This window comes from Pleurodeles waltl, chromosome 1_2 (assembly GCF_031143425.1).
Source record: "Pleurodeles waltl isolate 20211129_DDA chromosome 1_2, aPleWal1.hap1.20221129, whole genome shotgun sequence".
NCBI classification, from domain to species: domain Eukaryota; kingdom Metazoa; phylum Chordata; class Amphibia; order Caudata; family Salamandridae; genus Pleurodeles; species Pleurodeles waltl.
The window spans coordinates 524,411,161-524,437,918 of record NC_090437.1 but is presented as its reverse complement, the minus strand read 5'-3'; the positions used below and the strand labels follow the sequence as shown (position 1 = coordinate 524,437,918).

At 41.4% G+C, this 26,758-nt stretch overlaps 1 long non-coding RNA gene across 1 annotated transcript in view; it reads right to left on the bottom strand.

Annotated features, from left to right (window-relative positions):
• Nucleotides 1-26,758, bottom strand: part of LOC138295674 (uncharacterized) — a 175,176-nt gene that overhangs the window by 15,421 nt on the left and 132,997 nt on the right. The window contains exon 2 of the long non-coding RNA XR_011203662.1: nt 10,555-10,630. This is a non-coding gene — a long non-coding RNA (uncharacterized lncRNA). The remainder of the gene's footprint in view (nt 1-10,554; nt 10,631-26,758) is intronic.

Genomic DNA, 26,758 nt, shown 5'->3' with positions numbered 1-26,758 from the left:
AACAGACCCTGAAGGCGAAGGGGAAGAAGCAGAGGGAGGTCAAAGTGCACTGACTCCTCCTGAGCCGCTTGCAGGTCCATCAAGAGAAAACAGCATAGCATAAGAGGAGGGCGCTGTTTAACGTTCTGAAAGGCCAAGCAGGAAGAAAACACATAAAGGAGAAAACTGGCTGAAGTGACAAGTTGCAATAGAAAAAGTGGTCCCTTGTGATACAATAAAGGAAGAAGTTGACACAACCAGAAAAGAGGATCTCAGTGAAGGAGAGTTGCAGAGTGAACGCAAACTGAAAAGAAAAAGAGTCGCAAACAGAAGGTATGTAGTTCTTGAATGGGCGTAGGCAACATCTGCTGAATGGCAACAAGAATTCTTGGCGTTTTGTTTTGATCGAGAGGTTCCAGGTCAATACTACGGCACCTGAATTCAACTCTAGAAAAAGATTGTGTTAAAAAATATTGAAATTGAAATTGAAAGCTGAGAAGCTGAGAAAAGAGACTGATAAATTACCAGATGTAACACTGATAACCTAACTTGACTTTGAAAAAACGATAATGACAAGCTGCTAAACCTGATTTGACAAAAGGGTCCTGGAATAAGTGAAACGCTGTAAATACTTGCTGAGAAAAAGAGACTTTGCATTGAAAAAAGAAAAAAATAAAAATAAAAATTATATCGTCCTCAAGTTGATTGTTTGCTTTGTATTATTCTGCTATCTGATTCTTTACAGATCATGGATTACACTAAAAGTAATAGTAAAAAGGGTAGGATGTGTGGTTGGTTGAGTGCCATTCTAGGTATTGTGTGTGCAATAATAATTATAGGTGTGATTGTGGGAATGCTATGGATGGATAAGAAAGTGACTAACAATGCTTCAAATCCTAAGACTGCTACATTAACACCATGGGAGAAGTTTGAACAGGATGCAAAATACTTACATGAAGGAACTAATCCAAAAGGGGAACTATCTACTAATGTCTTCTATCGCCTGTTTAATGATTATGTTGACACAATGGATGCAAAGAATTGTTATGTATGCACAAAGATTCCTTCATCAGTACAAGAAGGAGTTATTTACCATAGTCTGCTGCTAACTTATGGGATAAGCTGTAGTTTGCTGTTAACAAGGTTCTATGATCAAGAACATGTGCAATACCTCTACTCTAACTTAGATGTAGTGTTTTCCTTTGTGCCCGTGATTGAGTTTCTAAATAAATTAGCTAAAGAACATAACATAAAATTAGTTAGGGGTTTCTTTGAGCCAACACTGACATTTGGAACATCTTATACGCAATAATCTAACCTGCTTACTAACGCCTGTAGAGAAGAGTTTCTTAGATCACACTGATGATAGACGGAAAGCATTAAAGGAAAGGCTAGAAAAGGGATTAGAAAAACGCACGCTTGCAAATGATTACGCTTACACTGCAATAAAGACACAGGGCGAGTTAGCTATAGATGCATTACACGTAGGAAGGCTTTGTATATATAGGCCGAAATCTGAGCATGACACTTTATTTGTGGGAACGAGTGAGTGCAGGCATGTGTTTTTGTTTCAGAGTAAAAGGACGTTCATGTTAAATGGACAGGACCCAGCGATCCCTGGGATCTATTATATATGTGGACTTAATGCTTATTACTGTCTTCCAAAGGGATGGTATGGGACATGTTATTTGGGAATAGTTTTTCCAAAGATCTACCAGATTGATGATTTAAAGCAAATTAATAACATGTCTGAATTACAACATACTAGACAAAAGAGAGAGACAGCGGCTGCTGTCGTTGGTGACATATTTGGAGCCATAATTCCTTCAGTAGGGGTTATCTTAAACACCATAAAGATTCGAAAGTTGTCTACTATTGTGGATAACATGCTGACAAACTTCACAGGGGCTATACTCCTGATGGATACTGAACTTGCTGTGGAAAGAGCTATGACTCTTCAAAACCGGCTTGCTTTAGACATTCTTTTAGCAAAGAGTGGCGGAGTCTGTAAGAGGCTTAATGAGCGCCATTGTTGTGCATTCATCCCAGATAACAGCAAAAAGAATGGAGGTATGCTTACTAACCTAACAAGAGATAGTGCAGATTTGAAGGAGCTGAAGGAACCTTGAGGTTGGGAGAAAGTTGGGAGAGGAATTACCAGAGTAGGGAATTGGTTTAGTAATATTTGGAATGGGGTTCTTGCAAAAATATTAGGGGGTCTATTGATTGTTCTGATTTGTTTATCTGGATTATGGTTATCATGTAAAGTTAATGAAAGAATTAAAGGAAATCTGACAAAACAAAATAAAAGAAATGAAGAAAATGAAAGGGAGAAATTGTTCAATGTAATTTGGGAAAGCTCACACAAAGGGGAAGATGTTGCAATGCGCATAATGTGAAAAGTGAAAGGTTGAGAAGGGAAAGGTTTGTGTGATGACAACTGTCATCAGAGGAGGGACTGAGAGAGCGTAGCTTATATAATCAATATTAACATGAATTGATTATGAACTAATGTGTAATAATGCTGCATAGAAAATGTATTAATGATTTGTTAAATGCGTGCTTGAAAATATGCCCATGGGGAGTGGCCGCCAATATACATTGGGACTAATGAAATTGACTAATAATGTTGAAGTATTATGATAAATATAATTTTTCACTAATAATAAAAGGCTACATGCTGATGTTTTGCTAATAAATCATTTTAGGCCTTAGTTAGCATGAGTCGAGGCCTAGCTGCCTTGTTTTCATATTAAATGTGTTTTTCTAACGTGCAGTGTGCTGACTTGCTGAAGGACATGAACTCTTGTTTTTCTCTAAACTAGAAGCTGAATGTAACTGTAGTAGATCCGTTCTCATGAAATTCGACTTGCTTAGTGAAACATTCTTGCTGAATGCAACAGTGTAGACTACTTGCAGGTACAAGGTGGCCTGAACCGGTACAGACAATGGAACCACTGACTAAGAATGCAAAGAAGACCACGAGAATATGAAATCATACCGGACATTCTACCCGCTAAAGACGTCAATCATAAGGACCAATAAAATACGTGAGAACTGTTATGGGGTGACAAATTCGATGAGCTAATTTGAAGTTGATTGGAGGGAGATAATGGGGTGCAACCCCTCATCCAACCAAAATTTAGGGGAATGTACAATGAAAATGGGATATAAACCCTTGACACCAGGAAGTAGAAGAGAACTAGAGAGAACAGGAGAGAATAGGAGACTAGGAGAGAGTTCGGGAGATGCTGATGCGATTTGCTATGACCCAGACACTTTGGGCCAGATGTAGCACGCCGTTTGCATGGCGCAAACTTCGAAAAACGCAGTTTGCGCCATGCAAACGGCCTCACGCGATGCTCATTCCCACAATTTGGGAATGCGACTCGCAAATAGGAAGGGGTGTTCCCTTCCTATTTGCGACTCGCATCGCAATTCAGAGTTGCTTTGTGACCGCAAATGCGGTCGCAAACCAACTGTCAGTTACCACCAGTGTCACACTGGTGGTAACACATTTTGCAAAGGGGACCCCTTCCCCTTTGTGAATGTCGACATAAATATTTTTTCAGAGCAAGCAGTGGTCCTATGGACCACTGCCTACTCTGAAAAAAACAAAAACAAATGGTTTCGGATTTTTTTTCATTTTGCAACTCGTTTTCCTTTAAGGAAAACGGGCTGCAAAATGAAAAAAAAACTACTTTATTTAAAAAGCAGTCACAGACATGGAGGTCTGCTGACTACAGCAGGCCACCATCCCTGTGAGTGCAGGGACTCCCTATGGGGTTGCAAAATGCGACCCACCTCATGAATATTGATGAGGTGGGTCTTTGCGACCCCATAGCGAGTTGCAGAAGGTGTCTGAGACACCATTCTGCATCCGTTTTTGCGACTTGCAAATTGCGAGTCGCTCAGAGTCGCAATTTGCAAGTTGCAAAAACGGATTTTGCTACATCTGGCCCTTTGTCACTCTGCATAGAGACTTTGCTGTTTGGTTCTGAAAACCACTCTTGCCATATATTTGCCCGTTTACACTTTACCTCCTTATGAGGGAAGTGCCACTTTAACCGATTGCAGAATTTCTGATGGCGAATCAACTGATGTCCTGAGGACGAAGACCGAACCTGAGTGCTGACCCAATATGGAGGGTAACTATATGGCAATGAAATTGTAATTGTCTGTTTGCTTTTCCTTTCTAGGTATCAACTGCTTCTTTTGACAGAGACCATAGCTAGAGGTTTTCTAAATTGGTGTTACTAAATTGTTTTGTATGAAGTCCAACATGCCAGTGCTAAGTCGAGGTTAGGAGAGGGATTCACTAAACTGATGCAAATAGACAAATGACTGAATCTATGCTTTGTTGAATAACGTGATGATGATACTCTGCTAAAATAACCTATGCTGACGCCATGTTATGTTCTAATATTCTTGATTCTTGCTTTAATGAAATCCTATCAGAGTTGCCATATTGTGACTATGCTTTTGTGTTTCTTGGTTTTGAGATTAATAAACTTTTTAGTAGATTTGTAATCAATAGGGAATAAACTTCACAAAATCATATAAAACTGGTGTGGTTATTCATGACTGAAAGGTCATGGTGGTTTGCGAGTTCTATTAAATGTCTTGATTAATTTTAACTGTCGTATTACTGTGAATTTTGATGACATTATTGACATATGGATTGACATGCTGATTAGCTATCTCATCCTAAGGTGTCTTCAATCAGGGTCAAAAGATTAATTGGCCTAAAACAAGTCCCAAAGTGAGTATATTAGTCATAAAGGGACGCGTTAGCATGGGCAGCAGGGGAAACAATGTGCTCACGGGTGAGCAGGTGAGGAGATGTTGGTGATGGGTGACACCTGCCAAATACAGGTGAGTTGAGAGGCAAAATAAGCCACAAGTTTGTGACGCGAATGTTCTGTTGCCAGTGTATTTCTTTCATTATTGCAGGTTCTGTAAATGCATTGGCTCAAGTGTGCATAGTGCAATTTCTGGGCACTGTTGCCCATGGAAAGGATTACCTCGTTACTATACAGTACATTGCTAAAGTGGTTTATAGACATGTCTGCTTGTACAAAACCTAGTTTTGAAGTCCATATAATGGGGCTCTATTCACAAAGGAATTTTCGGATGTAAACATAGCTGTCAGGTATTGGCAAGGAGATACCTGGCAGGCATCAATGGACTTAGTACAGCAGATTTCTGAATCATGGCCGCAGAGAAAGCATCATTAGTAAATTCCAGACAAGGGGTAGGAAGTGAGTGTTACAAGACATAGGGGGTTATTCTAACTTTGGAGGAGGTGTTAATCCGTCCCAAAAGTGATGGAAAAGTGACGGATTTACCACCAGCCGTATTACGAGTCCATTATATCCTATGGAACTCGTAATACGGCTGGTGGTATATCCGTCACTTTACCGTCACTTTTGGGACGGATTAACACTCCTCCAAAGTTAGAATAACCCCCATAGTTTGGAAACGGCCTTAAATGTATCAGTTTGTTTGCATTCCCAGTCTCTAATCTGATCCTTCCCTACTTGAAATGGTCAAAGATTTGCCCTAGTCACGGATGGAGTTACCCCCTAACAGGACTGGAATAGGAACGATCACCTTGAGATTTTAGGGGAAGGCCTTCCTGGAAAAAATGTTTTCCCTGAAAGAATAAAATGTGCATTTGCACAGGATGTTCCGTCTCCCTGTGTAGAATTTGAAGCTATTTAGAATTCAGAAGATCAGAATCTTCAGTGTGTACAGTGTGGGAAATGTCACATGACATTCATTTTAATGGGCCTGGAATCCTGCACCTTGCACAGCTTAACAAGTTAACTTCTGAGAATGTTGGTGAATAGGAAAAGATATAATATCTACAATTGTATGGAGGGTTTGTTATATGGGTACAGATGTATTGATTTATTTGTGAAGAGGGCCAATTTCATTTAAGTGAGGAAGGTTGCCTTACCTGGTCCCCATTTTTCAGACTGGCATACAGACAGCTTTAGCTATTTCGCATTCTTGCATGTTCAGAAAGCGTCATAAAAAATATACATACATATATGTTTATTGAGGGGTTTTGGATCAGCGAACTTCATCTATTTTTCTAATCAATTGTCATTCTTATTTTCCTTTCGCTCACTACAACAGACAGCACGGGATTATAGGTCAGCCTACTTCATCTATTGGCCCCTGTTTCACATACACCTAATATGAAGTGGAGTGGAGTGCCAGGACTGGTGGGCCAATACTTGATTTTTCCAATTTGTTTGTGCATTGTTTACTGTTTTTATGTTTTTTAAATTAAATCTTTAGAGGATTTCTTTAGCTGTTCTAAGATCACCAGCCTGCTAGGAAGCAACCATACCGTTCTATTAACATTATTTGCAATAGCTGTCTTTATTTAATGTAAAATTTATGTTGCAACCATAATGTCTCCCATCTTTGGGTGGCAGAATCATTTCATTATGCCACATGCTTACAATGAAAATAATTTTAAAAATAGCCATTGCACCTGCTTACCAACGTCAGTCCTATTGGATTTGGCAATGTTTGTTTTAATATTTTCTACACCAATGCTGCTGTTCCTGAAAATGCTAAATTCAATTTACTGCATGCCCAAGAATGTTCAAAGTATGCACCAGAGATGCGATCATTGTCTCTGGCTACCTTTATGGTCACACCTCCTGTGGAAGTGTCTCTTTACTCAGTGGGAGTGATTCTTATCAAGTGGCCCTGATTGAGTCTTTGCTTCAATTTCGCTAAGTTACTTTCTTCCTGGCCAAAGTAGACAGAAGAGCAATGTTGAAATAAATCTCAATCAAAGGTAATGTTATTAAAAGTACTTATTAATGGAGTAAGGTGGCTCCCTTGAATTGCCCAAATTAGAAGCTTTCGGGACATGTGAGAGATGTATCGCCTGCACATTTTCATATACCAAGAGTGATAAGTATTCCAGCAGCAAAGGGTGTAGCAGGATGGTTCCCCTGGCACAATAAGTATTGATATGTCTCACTGGGATAGTAACAAATGATTTTTCTTGTCGTTAAAATGTGTTCAGATACCATTATTGTCATTGTGAGTTTGTGATATTTATGTTGGTATGTGTGTGGTGTTTTGGGTTAGGTTTGTTTTCCTAAAATGGCCTGCATGATGGCCTTTGTGATGAAATCAGAAAGCCTTTTGAATATCATTTGCATCACTATCTTGATAAATGTAAGCCAGATGTTGGTGCATTATTATGCCTGCAACTCTGACCATGAGGGGTGTTCGAGAGCAAACATTACTAATAAAATATGGATAAATAAATCATATTAATATTGTGTACTAAAAGGCCAAGTTAGACAAAGTCATGCTAGAAATATAAAACATGCAAGTCTGAAATGTGGTAGACATGGTGTTCGCCACAGATAATTCTATGTGAAATAATAAATTACTTTGAAAACATATTTTGACGAATCATAACTACTTGTACTGACATAGGATAATTAATATTGATGAGTAAAATTAATGATTTGAAAATTAATATTGACCAAATAATTTACTAAATATGGTTTGACTATTAAAATGGTTTATTCTTTATGTTTTAGCTTTAGTAAAAGGCCTAAGATTTAGTATTTGTTCCACAGTGCAGTGTTTGAGATGCTATGCTGACTTATTGCAATTCTTTTGCAAATTTTGTGTATTAACTGTACTATTGAAACATCACAGTGGAAACCAACTGTTGTGCTCCACTCTGTTCATTCTGTACGCCCTTGTGATAAATTTTAAAATTTTTAACAATGGTCCTTAGTTTCTGGTAGGAAGTAATGTTAGCTACATTGTCATTTTCGGTGCTGTTTTCTAAAATGTTATCATTCTGCGGAAACTGCTGACCGGAGAGGAGTGTCAACATGAGCCTATGTTGAAGAAGAATAAAGAAAAGATACAAATTGCAGAAGAAGTGTAATCCAATTGGCTGCTCATTGTCACACCTCCTAGTCTTGCCCAACAGGAGTCTAGCTAGTAACTTTTGGGATTTTAATTAAGCAAAATTCTAGTTGTTCCTTTCAGTTCCATGCAGTGATATCTTGTGTTCAGTCTCATTGATGACTTACATGTTTATGATTCTAACAGTTCAGAAACCTTATGCCCAATTCTACTGAACGGTTGCCCTTTCATGTTCCTGATGTTGATCACTGAAGACCTGCTATTCCTGTGCTATGTTGACAAAGTCTCTGCTAACTGCTGACTCATTTAGGAGAGGTATAACCAATATGCATTTGTTTTCCTTTGCAGATTTTCCTTCAAAATCCAACCGCATATTTAGATATTTTAAAAATTAATTTTTGTCTCATTTTGATTTTTGCATGTGACAAAACCCAGCCAAACAGGCTTTTCGAATTAAAATTTGGAAGTAAGGATGACCTACCCAATCATTGAATTGAATGTCTAATAACTGATTATGATTGCTTCATCTGCACAACTAATGAAATCTGTTGCTATTTCTCAAATAATTCCATTGTTATTTTGTATAATTCTTTTGGAGTGTTTAATGGTGATTGCTCTTATTAGAATGAGATTCTTCAGATGTTTTGGACAGCCTGTTTTGTTTCTGAATTGCTATCATTTGATATTGCGTATTATTTTCATGCCTTTAGCATTGTTAATATGAAGGCAATAAATATTTAAACTTTACTAAATTGGTGTGGTGATTCATCGCCATGTAGTTCATGGGGAGTGTAAATTACTTACTCCTTATTGCATTTTATTATTGTTTATGTCTAATAGTTCTTGGGCTGGATTTGATGATCCTATTACTCACGTCTGAGTCAAAAGATTTGTGTCGACCTCTGAGGGTAAAATATGTCACTGCCCTATTACATGTCACATAAGCCTCATTTAGGAGGTCACACGCCTACAAGAGTGAATAATTTACTGAGCATGATCCAAGACAATGAAAAAAAGATTGATGATGTTTGCATGTTCCCTGAATTCTCCTGTTTGCTGTTTTGTGGCTATTTGGATTGAGTAATTTTTCTGGGTGAGCGCAAAGTGCTCCGACCCATTCTGTAATCTCACTTTGGGCTTCCAACCACACCCATGTCACGTCAGTCACTTACATTGGTTTTTGGGCTTGCCTTTTAGCCCACCTACACAGCATCGGTAAACTACTAAAAACATATGAGGCTAAGCGATGTTTTCACCATGGTGTCCGGACTACTTTATCTGTTTATTTTCCACGCAGCGCGATCGCACAGCATTTTAAAAATGTACACGGCTAATAGCTCTAACTCGAGCAAATGCGAGATGTTGCATTGAAAATACTTGTTTCTGGAGTGAGTCAAGTATGCTCTTTTCAGATTTGCTCCAGAAAAAAATAGTAGCCATACTATGAGCACGTACTTTCATCAACCTGTCTTCAGAACTAGACTGCAACGCCCACAATCAGCCGCATCTTTACTTAAACAGACAGCCACATGCCTTTATTTTTTTCTGTGGATTCATTTTTCATGGTTCACATTCAAACCTTTTTATTGGATGCAACAACATGAAAACATACACATCCTAAAGTTTGTTTAACTCAAACCAGTGCTATTTGTATCGCTGGAGTGGCTTTGGTAGAAGATAGTACACATTTTGCTCACAGAAAAATTCTTGTTTTCTAGAACAGTTAAATAGTGGGCTATACTGCTTTGAAGCTTCTGTCTGCAGGGACCTTGATTGTAATTGCAATGCTCAGGTTTTGATTCTGAAGAGGAAGAGGAATAATCAAGGTGTAAGGTTGATGTTCAGCAAGGCCGTTTGGCTGCTGTTAACTAAAGGCACTATTGTTCTTTGATTCTAATTCACTAGGGGAAGGGAATCGTGTTTATTGGGTGACATAGATTATTCGTGAAAATGATGTCGTGTGAGTACTATAACAGAGATGACATCACTTTTTTGTAAAGTATGAGTTTTAAACACCTATTTTTGTATTCAACAGATTTGAAGATTGTAATATGCTAATTATTATTAATATTGTTGAGTATAAGTTACAAGATGTTCACCCTTAAGTGGGTCACGAGCCTTCCACTCTCGCACCAATGGCAGCACTTGATCTACTATTCCCAGAAGATCTGTGTATATTTGGTTTACGACATGGTTTTTTGTCAAGTGTATACATAAAACATATCTAACTGTATCACAATAATCTAAATTTGTCCAGTTTAATCAATTCTAGCTAAAGGGGCACTCGGTGTACAGACCAATTTGTTGCTCTCTGCAAATTCAGAGGACTAAGTGGGAGGCAACTATAGGAAGAATATTTCTATACTTTTTATTTTAAAGAGAAGACATAACTTTATTTCTATGCATTAAAAAATCTTTCCATGGCAGCATTTAACTGGTACACTTTCTATTACATTGCAATCTCGTTTTCAAGCTATCCCAACATGAAATCTGCGAGACACTAAAGCCTCGGTTATGGGTAGTGGGGAACAAATTACTGTGTTGTATTTCATGCCACACAATTATGTGTTGACTGTCCCACATCTGGAGTTCCTGGGGTTGGGAGCACGGGATCCGATTTTATGGACTACAAATTCCAGGCAATATAATTACCTTGAGAAATAGCAGCATTATAACCAGTTTCCGTCCAATTCTCCATGAAGGCCCTGGATTCTGTGCAGAATACAAGCTGGAAAAAAACACAGTTAGTACCCCATTCTATGGGATTTACCTCATAAATACAGGAATTCCACAGAGTGATACTGGACGTTATCGCTAATTCTAACTACATAAAATCGCTGCATCAATCCCTCATTTCTACCACCTGGGGTTTTAGTAATTCTTTTCTAAATTAGTTGTGCTCTATTGTGGTACTAACAAGGATTTCGACCTTTGCATTCTAGCACTAAAATGGAGAATGTTTGTTTTCCCAAAAATAATAATTTATTGAGCACAGTTGATTTTAGTTGCACAATATATATTTAACAACTTGTTTTAATACAATCATTTACAGTTTACATCTGTTATCTGTAAGTACAGTAAATATTACAGAGTGCAATGGAGTACAATTTACCAATCTTGAAATGATGGAAAGCAGAGCTGGTGTTGTCAGGAACTAGTGAACAAAGATGTGAATGCTTACTTCACTGTGCCCAATACATAGTACATCCTCCAAACTCAATTCCATGTGGTTATTCTTATAATATTTGCCACTGATTTTCTAATTTGACCTTAACAGTGCAAAGAGATTTTTGCAGTGAGCATTCAGCACTAATAAGCAGCTCTACAAATTTGCAATTGTTGAAATTAATGACAAACTCACCCATGACTGGAAACCATAACTTGTGTAAACATGATGCCAACAGTAATTGTTGAAACTGCATGTGCCAAAGCCTACATTTGTTAAGGACTATTCACTCTCTCGTGTATTGCTCCATAAGTATGGGTTGCGTCCGCCAGCCTTTTAGGGTGAATCTACTGAACAGAATAAGCTGTCTGATAGCAAAAAAACGTATTGTGAACCTCCAGAGAACTTACTTCCCAACCTTTGCTTATCATTGGTTGGGTTTATTGTTACTCTCATTTGCCTGCTTCTTATTCAATGGCTTGCTTTCCTCTTTTCCCCACTTCTTGTCTTTGCCAGTTCCCTCATCCCTTGGAGCTTAGCCTATTTGTGATCATTTTGATTGGTTGATTTGTGCTCCTCCACTCCTTGTGATCATTTTGATTAGCTGGCTTGTGCTCTTCCACTGCTCATATTGATGGATTTTTTCCTTTTTAATGAAGCACTCCATAAAAGTGCATTTGTTTTAGAACTCTGTACCTCATGTATAACCTTCCCAATTAACCTTCCAAGCTGACTTGCTCCCAACCCCTACCAGGTTTCTATAAAAACACAGCAACAGGAATTTTTGCTGGAGTACTGCTGAAGAGCAGACTTCAAAGGTTGTTTTTGTTTTATCTACTGCACTACATATATTGCATAAAAGGCCAGTTTTACAGCCATTGTCTGCACCCCCTTAGCTGCCCTCTGAGGCAGAAGGTGTTCTTGGCATGACTCGCTCCTGGAGAACCATAAATCTCCCCTCTCGGCTACGAAAGAGGACCACATGGCTGATTCATATGCAAATTAAATTAGGACTTTGCAAGCATTTCCTTGTACATTCTGACACTTTTTTTATTTAATTTGGTTCAGTTTCTTGAGTGAAAGGTATCCGAAAAATAAGCCATGGCATACATAAGAACTGAAACAATGAATTCAATAAACAGTTTTGAGAAACCATAAAATATATGTTTGCTTTTCCCCCAGTATTTCGAAATGTTTTCCTTTTACATTTTTAAACAGCACAATACAGATAAACATTGCCAAAGCCAACGGCATGTCACTTGCTTAATAATGTTTGGTATGTCAAAATCAAAAAATGATTGGCTTCGCTTTTTGCTATGCAGCCGCCCACACAAACTTTATTAAATAAACCCTAGGGTTTCTTACCCTTACCCAGAGAAAAACTCCCATTGCAACACCAAAGGAGAGTTTTCAAGTATATAAAACGTCAGTAGACGAACAACCTCTTTCAAGGTCTGAGACTTTACGTGATGAAAACACAAGCATCAATTTTTCCCACTACCGATTCATTTCATTGTGAAGTTGCTAACAGTTCCCGTAGAAAATAAATAAATAAATAAGCTTTTTCCCAGCTAAATACTGCCGTTTAAGCTTGGTTTAAAATAACTCCTGAATAATTGCTTAATAACTTATGAATAATTGCTAAACGGCCGGTTTATTTGAACGGTAATTAAAATTAGGAACGAAAGAGCTCAGAGTTTATTGCTGCCAGTAAAGCTCAAAGCCCAGGAGAGTGGAGTCCATTGGAATTCAGTGCAGATTTCTGGCCTGTCTGCTTTGCATGCAGCAGCCCCACATATGGCGAGTGACTGTGAGCGTGATCTGTCAAGCTGGCTGGAAGGGGGGGTCTGTCAGTCCATAGTTTATCTTTTTTTGCTGTTTAATTGAAGAAGTATCCGTTACCTTTCTCGGTGTTAAAGGATGAGTGAATCCAGATTTGTTCATCGCCAGGGGCTCAGAGTAGGAGAAGCAGTAACCCCATCGAAAGAGCTAGAGCTGACAAGGCTGAGCCAAACATAAACACATTAGGACAGCAGAGCAGAAAACATACATCTGTCAGGTCACGATGGGTGCAGTATGGCTCAGGCGGTGCTGCTATGGAAGAGTGACTTCACCAAGCAGCACATGCCATAGCAGGAAGACAACTGTTCGTCTCCGAGGCATTTGGGTTCGGATCAAATGGTGTTTGGATTAAATGAAGACTCAACAAAAAAGTGAAATGAATATACTAATACTCGCATATCGACACCCTAAACTGCAGGTTTCGAAAGAAAATCGAATATTGTACGTGAAAGAAAGAGACACCCGTCAGTTATGTTAATCATTTGTCTGCTTTAGGAAATAATTAAAAGTATCTTCTTACTGAAATCTTCTAGGTCTGCTGATTCCATTCGTAGTACGTATTTTGCTTAACAATGACTGAAATTTATAAGTGGGATTTTTTTGCTAATGGACTGACCTTGTCTGGACAATACAACATCTGCCTTTTCTTTTGTTTTTCACCTATCTAGCGTTTCTTCTTTCTTCGCATAACACAAAGATATTCATTGAAGATGGATAGATGGTGACTTGTCTATCCAAAATAGCTTTTCTGTGTATTGCTCCCTGGCATTCTTGGATTGATCACCCCTCCCGCATATACCTTGGTTAGTTGCATAATTTCTCATTTCTATAGATTACTTCTCTGCTACTCCTGGGTGCATTGGTGCATTGGTGACGTCAGGCAAACACTATGGCTGATTTTATAACAGTTGTCCCTCTGCCACTCCTGAGTGGAGCTCTAAGAGCATATTTCTGTATGAGCTGTATAATGCACAACTAATGACTCCCTACTGTCAAGGAATCGAGGTACAAGAGGGGTGTATGTGCTGCCTAAGTTTGCACACACCCACATAAAATCCACATCACAAAAAGCAAACAAGACATATTCAATAAAGATCCACAGCTGTGAAAAATCCTAATTCTGGGGCCCCTTGGGTCCCTTAATGACCTGTATTCTGGATAGGACGAATACACTTAAGAGAATGTATCAAGGTTTATAAACAATTTAAAGAAATTGTAATAAATGGCCTCACACACCCCACTCCTGGGTTGTATGCTTCATCATTGGCCATCCTTGCTTGCCAAAGAATCCTCTAATGGCGGACAGGATTCCTATGTTCACTGGAAGCCCTCATCGAAGGAAGGTGGGAAATGGTATCCCAATCATGCAAAATAAAAATAAAAATTATGGTTGCCGTCGTAAGGGAACTACCTTTCATCTTTTGAGAAAGCAAAGAGATGGCTAAAAATTAGTCTGATGATGAGAAGCGATTAACAGGAGTAATAATAATATAGTGATAACTTTGGATTGGGAGCAGATAGAAATATATTGTTTACACTCAAATGATTTGTAATTTAAACTCATCTTTAATGTTAAATTTAGGTTTTATGTCACAAGTCTGAAAACACCACTTTTAGAAAGTTGGCATTTGTTTGTCCTAATTTTTTTTTTTCCTTCTGCCAGTGTCCTGGGTCATATGACTGTGAATGGCTCTGCTGTTGGGGTTTGTGTATTACTTCCAGACAGAAACACAAAGGGGGTTTAGGTATGGATAGAATAAGCCACCAGCCCAAAATGACTGGGTGGAGATGCACCCACTTGAACTTTAAAGGAATCTGCTTCACTTACACACAAGGTAAGCTGACATGGGACTCTCTGCCTATTGTCATCCCTAGACAGTTAGGAGCATTGTCAGGGAAAGAGAAAGTATTTCAAGAAACAGATGTGGGGTTAGGACAGGAAGTCCCTCCACAAAGGCTGGCACTAGGTATAAATCTTGGGCCCCCAGAGCCATTCAATAGAACACTCCTGAACCTGTGGACATTATGGAAGAAGTACTGCCCTGCTGTCAGAGGACTGCCCTGCTTCTTGAGGTCTGCCCTGCTGCCTGGGAAGGAAGATTGAACCTGCATACCTTCATCCCAGGCTAACCTGAGTGACTTCATGGGTCAGTTGGCTGACCACCTGTTTCAAGTATTGGAACATAACATGCTCCAGAGGCCTCGCTGAAACTTCAAAGTTGAAAAGTTGACCTTCTGCCACTGGACCTGCCTGAGGCCTGCTGGAGTGAGTTCCTGATCTCCAAGAGGTGTCCCGCAGATTCTGAACCCTTGGGTGGCATCAGTCTGATCTCCCCCCGAGAAGAAAGGTGCAATCATGAAGTTTGGGCTCTTCCTGACTGTGAACAGGTCCCTTCACTCAGAGATTCTGCCTCCTGCGAAAGCCACCAACAAAAAGCTTCGGTGAAGTCCTGCTCTTCATGCTACAGTGACCGCCAGCGACAATTGGCAGTGCAAAATCTGCACCTCACTTTACAGCAATGACAGCCTGTGGTGACCACCAATGTGAAGCTCCAGCAACCACCATCTCTGATGCCTAGCCAGTTCTTCACAGTACCACAAAGACCACCTATGCCACTTAGCCTGCTTTACGCATTATATGGATGACCACCTGCAATGCTCTCCCTGCTTCTTGCAGGACCATACTTGGATAAGGTCACTTTTTCAGCAGGACTAACCTGGTTCCTGTATCTAACCCGCACTCCATTGTGGTCGGCCTGGCTTGTGACTAACTGTACCCTACATTTCTAAACAGGTTTGCGATTTTTCTAATGGTGCATTTTTACTCTATTAATGCTTCTGTGCTCAAAAATGCTTTACACTTTGCTTCTAAGTTAAGCCTGACTGCTTTGTGCCATGCTACCAGAGGGTTATACGCAGGTTAATTTAAATACTTTTTGTGGTTCACCCTATCAAGGTTTGTGGTTGTTGCCTGAGTGGGGCTTCCACCTCTTCAACCAATAACTCAATTTCTTACAGATTTGATTTTATTGCTTAAGAATTTAGAGAGATTGTTGCAGGGGTCCAGCAAGGGTGTGATCAAGTTGGAGACAGCCATTGGTGACATGAAGTCCTTCACAAAAGCAAAGATTTCTTTGCTTCTGTTGGTGCTGGCATTGATGCAGTCTGCCAGAGTGGTACGTTCAGTGGTTTGCATCATTTGGTGTTAGGGTCATGTCATGGGTCCATTTTAGCTGTTGCTGGGCACAGTATTTGACTTGGCTTTGGCTTGTGGCCTGTGCCCTTTCACCCAAACAGCATGCTCTGCTTTCATTTATTCAATTGTATTAATTTTAGCACAGCTTGTTTTAGCAGTAATGTTTTTATTTTTATAATCAGTCGCTGTTAGACCTGGCAACTTTTTGGCATGTCTCCCCTGTCTTTTTGCCTTCTGACCTCCTGTTTTTATGGTATACTAGACTCTGTTTCTGCTGGCTTATTGTCTCTGCGCACTTTACCACTGCTAATCAGTGCTAAAGTGCAAGTGCTCCCTATATAAATGGAATTGGTGATTGGTTTATCAATGATTGGCATATTTGATTCACTGGTAAGTCCCTTATAAAGTGCACCAGGGGTGCCCAGGTCCTCTAAACATGTCTCAGACCTGCAACTGCAGGGTCTGTTTTGCACAGTCTCGCACTGTCAATTTGACCTGGCAAGTATTGCCAGGCCAAACCCTTCCCTTTTACTTCATGTAAGGCACCCTTAAGTTAGACCCTCGATAGCCCCAATGGGCAGGGTGAGGTGTATTTAGAAGGTAGGAAATATGCCAAAGTCGGGTTTCCCTGTTGCAAGGCCTATCTCTCTCATAGGTTAACATGGGGACTGCCTTTAAATAACTTTTAAGAGCAGTTTCCCTTTGAGAGCAGATAGAGATTTGGAGTTTGGGGTCTCCGAACTCACAATTTAAAGATACATCTTTTAGTGCAGTTGGTTTTTAGATTGTTAGTTTGCAAATGCCACTTTTAGAAAATAGACAGGGCTGTGCAAGGCAGGATCTGGTGAACGACAGAGACTATTCTTTGAAATATGCCTACTTCAAAGACAGAAAGGGTATAAGTAGTGGAACCCAAACCCCAGACTTTTAGAATCTTTTTGGAATCAAAAGGAACCTCTGCCAAGGAGAAGAGCTCAATAGCTGGAGGAGGAGTACTGCCCCTTTGCTGTGTTGCTTTGCTGGGTTAGCCTGCAGTTGCTGCTTCTGCTTTAAAAGAGAGCAAAGAGTGTGTATCCTGCTTGAGAAAGTTCTCCAGGGGCTTGGAGTAGAGCTTGCCTTCTGTTGGAAGTCTCAGGGATATCAAAGACTTCAGTTCCTATAGCACTGGAAACTGTGTGTTTTGTGCTGTTCAAGAAGAAAAACCACTGCGACGCAGCCAACGATGCTGCAGGCCTGCATCGTGACCTGCCGACGCCACACAGAGTCACACTGCCTCGCTTTCGCACCACAACACTGGTCTCACCGTGGCTGCCATATGATGTAGCCACGAGCCGCTGCTTGCACTGTGACCTGTGGGCCCTGCACTCCGGCATCACCTTGCTCACACCCCTTGGGGATCCCCGATGCCTCCACTCCTGCTGACACTGGCACCGCTGCCTGCACCACGACCTGTGGACACTACTCATGTGTTGCACGAAGCACCGCCCCATCCCGCACCGCAAGCCCGGTCCACCGATGCCAGCACCATTGACTCCAGTGTCGTCACCAGACGTCCCTGTCTGCACCGCGATCCGTGGATGCCTCACGGAGCCCATCCCATCCTGCACTGCCGACTTGGGCCTACCGACAACAGCGCTTCAGCAACGACAACAACGTTGCCTGCACCGTGACCTGGTGACACCACACGTCACACCGCCCCGCTTCACACCGCAGCCTTGGTCTTACCAACACCGCTGGACGCCGGCACCAAGCTGCTGCCTGCACGTCATCTGCGGGCACCGCACATCGCATCGTGCCACTTGGCACTGCAGCCCCAACACCATCCACACCAGTGCTCCTGGCTTCCTCAGCTTGGAGCTTAATCTGCAATGCGTGAGACTTCAAGGTCACAACGACCCCGCACCAACTCCAGATCCAACTCCCCGATGCCATTGACGCCGCTCTACAGATCTCATTGCGAGGATCACCATGCCCCGCATTTCCTAGGTACTGTTTGTGGGTCTTTCCGACACCGTAGCTGGCCCACGATGCCACGGCCGGCCTGAACTGTAGGTTTTGTTGATCAAAATGCTGTGATAGCCCCAGGTGGAGCTATTGACTTCAAGGAACTGTTTTTTTAGGTTAATTCTTGCAAAATTCATATCTTTATTACTGTACGTTGGATTTTTTTCATTTTGGTATTGTTTTACATGCATAAATATTGGCTATTTTTCTAAAACTGGTGTGGTGTCCTTTTGTAGAGTTTTCACTGTGTTACTGTGTGTTATGTGCAAATGCCTTACACATTGCTTCTGCAATTAGACTGACTGCTCGTGTCAAGCTACCAAGGGGGTGAGCCGGGGTTATCTGAGCGGATATCTCCCTTATCCTTACAAGAGTGAGGGTCCCTACTTGGACAGGGTGCAAACCGACTGTCAACTAGAGACCTAATTTCTAACAGTTGCTATTCTGTGAGCGCGTCACTATCAGTGTTATAGATGACATATTTTTCATTGTGTTCTTTTACCCTGGGTTAGCAGGAACAGAATGCAAGGCTAATATTGTGTATTGCCACCACAAGACTGCGTAAACAGTCCAGCGCTTAGGTACATATCTGCTTCAGGCTTTTGTGCAAGAACAAAACATATCACCTACAGAAACATCTTGTGGGTCAAAGGGCATTAGACGGGATTTTAGCCAGGATTTTTCATCCATACTTCATGCAGGTTTGTGACCGACCTCAGCCTTTGTGTCTCTACGGAGCCTGATCTGGAGACTGGATGCCTGCCCTTGTACCAAGGAAAGGGGGTGGGGTGTGCTTCTCATGGACACTGCACGGACAGATTTTAACTTACATCACCATGCTCCTGCTAGGAGCTGGAGATTCGTTTCCAGGTAGGAATTATATATTCATGTTATTCAATATGTTGTGGTTGTTTATATTCACATCTCTGAATTTCACAATCCTGATTTTGTTGTTCCTCATTTTTGTAATCATTGTAGCTCATGCACTTTATTGTAGATTGCAGTCTTTTCATGTTTTGAAAACTATCATACATCTCTTCTCTTGCCTATGTGTGTGTAAGAGATTTCTATGTGGAGAGAAAAGGGTAAGGCTTGTTCACCATGATTTCCCGGAGGGTTTTTTCAGAGTTGCGTGCACTAGGCTGCCACAAATCAACTTCACAGTTTGGGTCTGGGTGAGGTACTGGTATTAAGCTGGGAGGGTTGGGCGACAGCTGCCAACTGGTGTGGGAGTGACACAGTAACCTACAAGTAGGGATGTTGCTAGTCCAGCAGTCTTGTTGTAATACGAGAGTCATTATGACAGTCTTAGGGCTGATTTGAACATGCCCCTCTCTGCATTGTTCTGGCTTATTCTCCATTTGCTCTCCAGTTGTTTGCAGTGGCATCAGTCTGAGTTTCTCCATGTACCAACGGGGTTGGTGTCTAGATCTTGCTGTTTTGCTGTGTGTGAAGGGGGGCTAGAAAGTCAGTGCAAGGGGTGATCCAATTATTGAAATTCTTGATGGCTTGGGTAGAATGCTGCTGTCTCTGGGTTGGTGGGTGTTGAAAGCACTGTTTCAGTCTTTGTCAGTGATGCTGCTCCAGTTTCGGAGGGCTGGTTCAGAGGTGGTGCATGTGAGTTGGATCAGGAGAAGGATGCTGATCTCGGTAAGGGTGTGGTCTGTCTAGGAGACTGGTTTGGGCTCATCAATTCGGATGTTGTCCAACGTGGTAAAAATTGTGTCCTGGTTGCCCATCATTTGAGAAATCTGCAGAGCACTCTCTTTCCTTGGTCATAAAGGACATGGATCTGGAACAGAGTGGGCTGGTTTGGGCCCCACTTTTATACACAACTTCTAGTCAGCATATGTGGATCCACTATCTCAAACTGCACAATCAGCTCGGAGAGGCTCTTCCTTCAATTATCCTTTCTTTGCTGTTCTCCAATCACAGCCTGAAGTGCAATGTTTCTGCATCCGGCTATCATCAACCTAACTAAAGAAGTGATCAGGAAAAGATGAAAAGGCAAACTTCACCTCGAGATTTCCTTACCTTTTACAATGCTGGCTGAAGTCCCACCATCTACCAAACAAATGGCAGTGTTCAGGAAGACTAATCAGTGCCCCCCTACTTGCCAAAGGCACATAACATTTTTAAAGGCAGCCTTGATTCCGTTTCACACTTGAGTGCCTAGTATCCTCCCTCCAGCTACAGGAAAGCAAGCATTACACTACGGCTTTCTGGGAGCACAGTCCTCATCCTTCATCTTGTGCTATGCCAGGCTGGGTGTATTAAAAAATTGATCCAACTGCCTCTATTACTTTGGCTCACTCACAAAATGCATGGGTTACACTTGGTATATCCAGACATGCATAAAACACACTCATAGAACACAACACAAGTGACAACAAAAAAAAGATCTAGTCACACTTAATTCTGCACAATATGCTACCACCACAGCTCTATGAGCTTTAAGCCTCTGTACTCAAGACAAGGACAGCAGTCCTCTGACAGGAGTGAGAGCACATCACAGCAGGACCAGTCCCAGACCTCCCTGTCAGGGACAGAGCATGTGGGCATTTCAGTTAAGGGGAGGCAGACATTAACAGCATTTAAAATTGTTTTAGCACAGATTTAAAAACAAATCTGGAATTGCATATATTGCACAAAGCGCAATTACTGTATGACATAATTCATATAAGTGCTTGAATCTTTCGTCCTTGTTTTACAATAACTAATCCAAAAATGTGCAATATTGCAAAAAATTAGGGGCTAAGTAATGAAAATGTGTACTGAAAACTAAAGTGTCTACTTTAAAATTATTAACAAGCATATTTAATTTTTTTTTTCTGGAGAGAGTAAAGGAAATTACTGTTTGTTTTTGCTGTCACAAGTATCTTGTAGTTAAGAAACAGGGTCTTCCCTTTAGAAATACCTAGAAACAGGGACATATGCTAGACAAGCAAAAATGGTTCCATGTACTGGGAGATATGTTATTTTACTGAATTCAGATAAAATTTTAAAACATAATTAATGAAACAGAAAGACGCATAAACAAGTATCCAAATTTTTTCCGATAACTCACAAAGAAATAATACAGTGTCTACGAAAATAAAATGAGAAAATGAACCATAAGCGTTGATAATCGATGTTCTTTAATGTCCATTCAATTATCGGTCTAACAATCAATATAGTAATACAGGTTCCATTTGCCCTTTATGTTGAGAACGTTTCAACCCTGGTCATGTTATGGGTCATCACAACTGTTAAAATTCATATGGAACAGCAAGCCATATATGTATTCGGTACAGCAATCTGAATCTCACAGTGAAGATTCCGCCTGTAAGGACTGCTGCACGGCTAATGAACAATCCGCCAGACTGCAGCACTGGGCATCTCCTGGATACAGCTGGAACAGTGGATGAGCAAAGAGATCAGAAGTTCTTATATTATCTACGCTTTTGGTTCCTCTCCTCCTTCAATTTTTGTACACACTGTATTATTTGTTTTTCATTTATGACTGTGTGAACACTCACAAGCAATGAGCACTTTCTGTACAGCAAAAATATTTTACATACGTATGTGCTTCTCCACTTAATTGATTGTAATTTTAAATTTTCAAATTTCCTATATATTGATTTTTTTTGATGTGTTGATGTAGGAGGCTGGCCTGGCTTATAGTGGGTACCTGATGGTACTTAAACCTTGTGCCAGGTCCAGTTATCCCTTATTAGTAGATTAGTAGTGTTCTAGCAGCTTAGGCTGATAAAGGTAGCTATAGCAGAGCAGCTTAGGCTGAACTAGGAGACATGCAAAGCTCCTACTATACCACTTATATCATATAGCACTATATCATAAGAATCACAATACTCAGAGTTACTAAAAATAAAGGTACTTTTTTTTAGTGACAATGTGCCAAAAATATCTCAGAGGATATACTCCCTTAGGAGGTAAGTAAAATACACAAAATATACACACAAACCAAAGTAAACAGTTAGAAAAATAGTGCAACTACTAGAATACAATAGGATGCAATAGGCCTAGGGGCAACACAAACCATATACTAAAAAAGTGGAATGCAAACTACTTAGGGACCTCAGGCCTAGTGTAGTGTGTAGGGGGTTGCTGGGAGTGTTAGAAAACACTAAGGGTGTCCAAGATACCCCACCCCAAGACCCTGAAAAGTAGGAGTAAAGTTACCCTACTTCCCCAGAAACACACTAAAGTCGTGATAGGAGATTCTGCAAAGACAACAACTGACTGCAAAGCACTGAGGATGGATTCCTGGACCTAAGGACCTACAAAGTAAGGGGACCAAGTCCAAGAGTCACGAAAGTGTCTAGAGGGGGCAGGAGCCCACTAAACCCCGGATGAAGGTGCAAAATGGCTGTCTCTGGGTGGAAGAAGCTGAAGATTCTGCAACAATAGAAGATGCCAGGAACTTCTCCTTTGCACTGAAGATGTCCTATGGCGTGGTGGAGGATGCAGAGTTGTTTCCACGCAGAAAGACCACAAACAAGCCTTGCTAGCTGCAAAGGTCGTGGTTGAAGAAAATGGTTGCTGCCCAGGCCCAGGAAGTACCAGGAGGTCGCCCTTGGAGCAGGAGACAGACGGTGTGCTCAGCAGCACAGAGAGCCCATGCAGAAGCAGGCAACACCTGCAGAAGAACTTGAACAGGGGTTCAAGAAAACTGAGCACAGCAGTCATCTCAACACTACAAAGGAGAGTCCCATGAAGTCGGAGGTCAACTCAGCGAGTTGAGCAATACAGGACGGAGTGCTGGGGACCTGGGCTATGCTGTGCACAATGGATTCCTTGCAAAAATGCATAGAAGCCCTAGCAGCTGCAGTTCACGCAGTACACAGGATTACTGTCTAACGTGGGGAGGCAAGGACTTACCTCCCCCAAATTTGGATAGATGGACCACTGGACTTTTGGGGTCACTTGGATCCAGCTCCTGTGTTCCAGGGACCAGGCTCATCAAGATGAGAGGGGACCCAGAGGACCAGTGAAGCAGAAGTTTGGTGCCTGCGGTAGCGGGGGAAGATTCTGTTTACCCACAGGAAATTTCTTCTTGGCTTTCAGTGCAGGGTGAAGGCAGACAGCCCTCAGAGCATGCACCACCAGGAAACAGTCGAGAAATCCGGCAGGATTAGGCGCTACAAAGTTGCTGGAAGTCGTCTTGCTACTTTGTTGCAGTTTTGCAGGCGTCCTGGAGCAGTCAGCGGTCGATCCTTGGCAGAAGTCGAAGAGGGAGATGCAGAGGAACTCTGGTGAGCTTTTGCATTCGTTATCTGATGAGAAACCCACAGGAGAGACCCTCAGTAGCCATCAGAGGAGGATTGGCCACATAGTCAGGTAAACACCTATAAGGAGGGGTTTCCGACGTCACTTGCTGGCACTGGCCACTCAGAGGCCTCCATTGTGCCCTCACACCTCTGCATTCAAGATGGCAGAGGTCTGGGACACACTCGAAGAGCTCTGGGCACCACCGCTGGGGTGGTGATGGAAAGGAGAGTGGTCACTCAACTTAATTTTGTCCAGTTTTGCACCAGAGCAGGGCCTGGGGGATCCCTGAACCGGTGTAGACTGGTATATGCAAGGAGGGCACCATCTGTGCCCTTCAAAGTATTCCCAGAGGCCAGGACAGGCTACTCCTCTCAGGCCTTTAACACCTATTTCCAAAGGGAGAGGGTGTAACACCCTCTCTCAGAGGAAATCCTTTGTTCTGCCTTCCTGGGACTGGGCTGCCCAGACCCCAGGACGGTAGCAGCCTGTCTGTGGGTTGGCAGCAGCAGTAGCTGCAGTGAAAACTCCAGATAGCTAGCTATTGTAGTTCCCGTGGTCCATGCTGGAGCCCCGGGGATGCATGGGATTGGCACCCCAATACCAGATTTGGCATGGGGGGACAATTTCATGATCTTAGACATGTTACATGGCCATATTCAGAGTTATCATTGTGAAGCTACATATAGGTATTGACCTATATGTAGTGCACATGTGTAATGGTGTCCACACACTCACAAAGTCCGGGGAAATTGCCCTGAACTATGTGGGGCACCATGGCTAGTGCCAGGGTGCCCTCACACTTAGAAACTTTGCACCTAACCTTTACTACGTGAGGGTTAGACATATAGGTGACTTATAAGTTACTTAAGTGCAGTGAAAAATGGCTGTGAAATAACGCGGACGTTATTTCACTCAAGCTGCAGTGGCAGTCCTGTGTAAGAATTGTCTGAGCTCAATATGGGTGGCAAAAGATATGCTGCAGCCTATAGGGATCTCCTGTAACCCCAATACCCTGGGTACCTAGGTACCATGTACTAGGGAATTATAAGGGTGTACCAGTGTGCCAATCAGAATTGGTAAAAATGGTCACTAGCCTGCAGTGACAATTTTAAAGACAGAGAGAGTATAAGCACTGAGGTTCTGGTTAGCAGAGCTTCAGTGACACAGTTAAACACCACACAGGAAACACATTCGGGCCACAAACTATGAGCACTGGGGTCCTGGCTAGCAGGATCCCAGTGGAACAGGCAAAAACAAACTGACACACAAGTAAAAATGAGGGTAACATGCCAGGCAAGATGGTACTTTCCTGCAGTTGAATTCTGTAAAAAAACAAGTTTCTTATTACAAGGAACCTTGTTAGTCCTCATAAATCTTTTTCCTGTTCATTTGAACCCTCGGATACTATTCACTAGGGTTCTGTAAATGTTGAACTAAGTGAATAAAAAAGTGTAGGTATTGGAACAAGTGCTTAAAGACTTTAGTTGTGCTCTACTTCTACAATGTGGAAATACAGATGATTCCATAGGCATAAAGACTATAGAAAATAGATGGATAGTCTTTGAAACAACCTGCTCACAGTTAGGTTCTTGGATATTTATTTTATAAGAAAACAGAAAAAGGCTACAATAATGAAGAATAACACCAGTGCAATACATGTATTTATTGTGTTATCTTTAACTAAGCCTTGCTTTTTATGAAATGTTATCTAGGTTTCACATCATTATGCCAGAGTATAATAGCATCATTTTTATATAGTGGCCCTATAGTTTCAGAATGATTATGAGGTGTTTCTACAGGGAGTGCAGAATTATTAGGCAAATTAGTATTTTGACCACATCATCCTCTTTATGCATGTTGTCTTACTCCAAGCTGCATAGGCTCGAAAGCCTACTACCAATTAAGCATATTAGGTGATGTGCATCTCTGTAATGAGAAGGGGTGTGGTCTAATGACATCAACACCCTATATCAGGTGTGCATAATTATTAGGCAACTTCCTTTCCTTTGGCAAAATGGGTCAAAAGAAGGACTTGACAGGCTCAGAAAAGTCAAAAATAGTGAGATCTCTTGCAGAGGGATGCAGCACTCTTAAAATTGCAAAGCTTCTGAAGCGTGATCATCGAACAATCAAGCGTTTCATTCAAAATAGTCAACAGGGTCGCAAGAAGCGTGTGGAAAAACCAAGGCGCAAAATAACTGCCCATGAACTGAGAAAAGTCAAGCGTGCAGCTGCCACGATCACACTTGCCACCAGTTTGGCCATATTTCAGAGGTGCAACATCACTGGAGTGCCCAAAAGCACAAGGTGTGCAATACTCAGAGACATGGCCAAGGTAAGAAAGGCTGAAAGACGACCACCACTGAATAAGACACACAAGCTGAAACGTCAAGACTGGGCCAAGAAATATTTCAAGACTGATTTTTCTAAGGTTTTATGGACTGATGAAATGAGAGTGAGTCTTGATGGGCCAGATGGATGGGCCCGTGGCTGGATTGGTAAAGGGCAGAGAGCTCCAGTCCGACTCAGACGCCAGCAATGTGGAGGTGGAGTACTGGTTTGGGCTGGTATCATCAAAGATGAGCTTGTGGGGCCTTTTCGGGTTGAGGATGGAGTCAAGCTCAACTCCCAGTCCTACTGCCAGTTCCTGGAAGACACCTTCTTCAAGCAGTGGTACAGGGAGAAGTCTGCATCCTTCAAGAAAAACATGATTTTCATGCAGGACAATGCTCCATCACATGCGTCCAAGTACTCCACAGCGTGGCTGGCAAGAAAGGGTATAAAAGAAGGAAATCTAATGACATGGCCTCCTTGTTCACCTGATCTGAACCCCATTGAGAACCTGTGGTCCATCATCAAATGTGAGATTTACAAGGAGGGAAAACAGTACACCTCTCTGAACAGTGTCTGGGAGGCTGTGGTTGCTGCTGCACGCAATGTTGATGGTGAACAGATCAAAACACTGACAGAATCCATGGATGGCAGGCTTTTGAGTGTCCTTGCAAAGAAAGGTGGCTATATTGGTCACTGATTTGTTTTTGTTTTGTTTTTGAATGTCAGAAATGTATATTTGTGAATGTTGAGATGTTATATTGGTTTCACTGGTAATGATAAATAATTGAAATGGGTATATATTTTTTTTTGTTAAGTTGCCTAATAATTATGCACAGTGATAGTCACCTGCACACACAGCTATCCCCCTAACATAGCTAAAACTAAAAACAAACTAAAAACTACTTCCAAAAATATTCAGTTTTGATATTAATGAGTTTTTTGGGTTCATTGAGAACATGGTTGTTGTTCAATAATAAAATTAATCCTCAAAAATACAACTTGCCTAATAATTCTGCACTCCCTGTATGTCTGTGTATAAATAC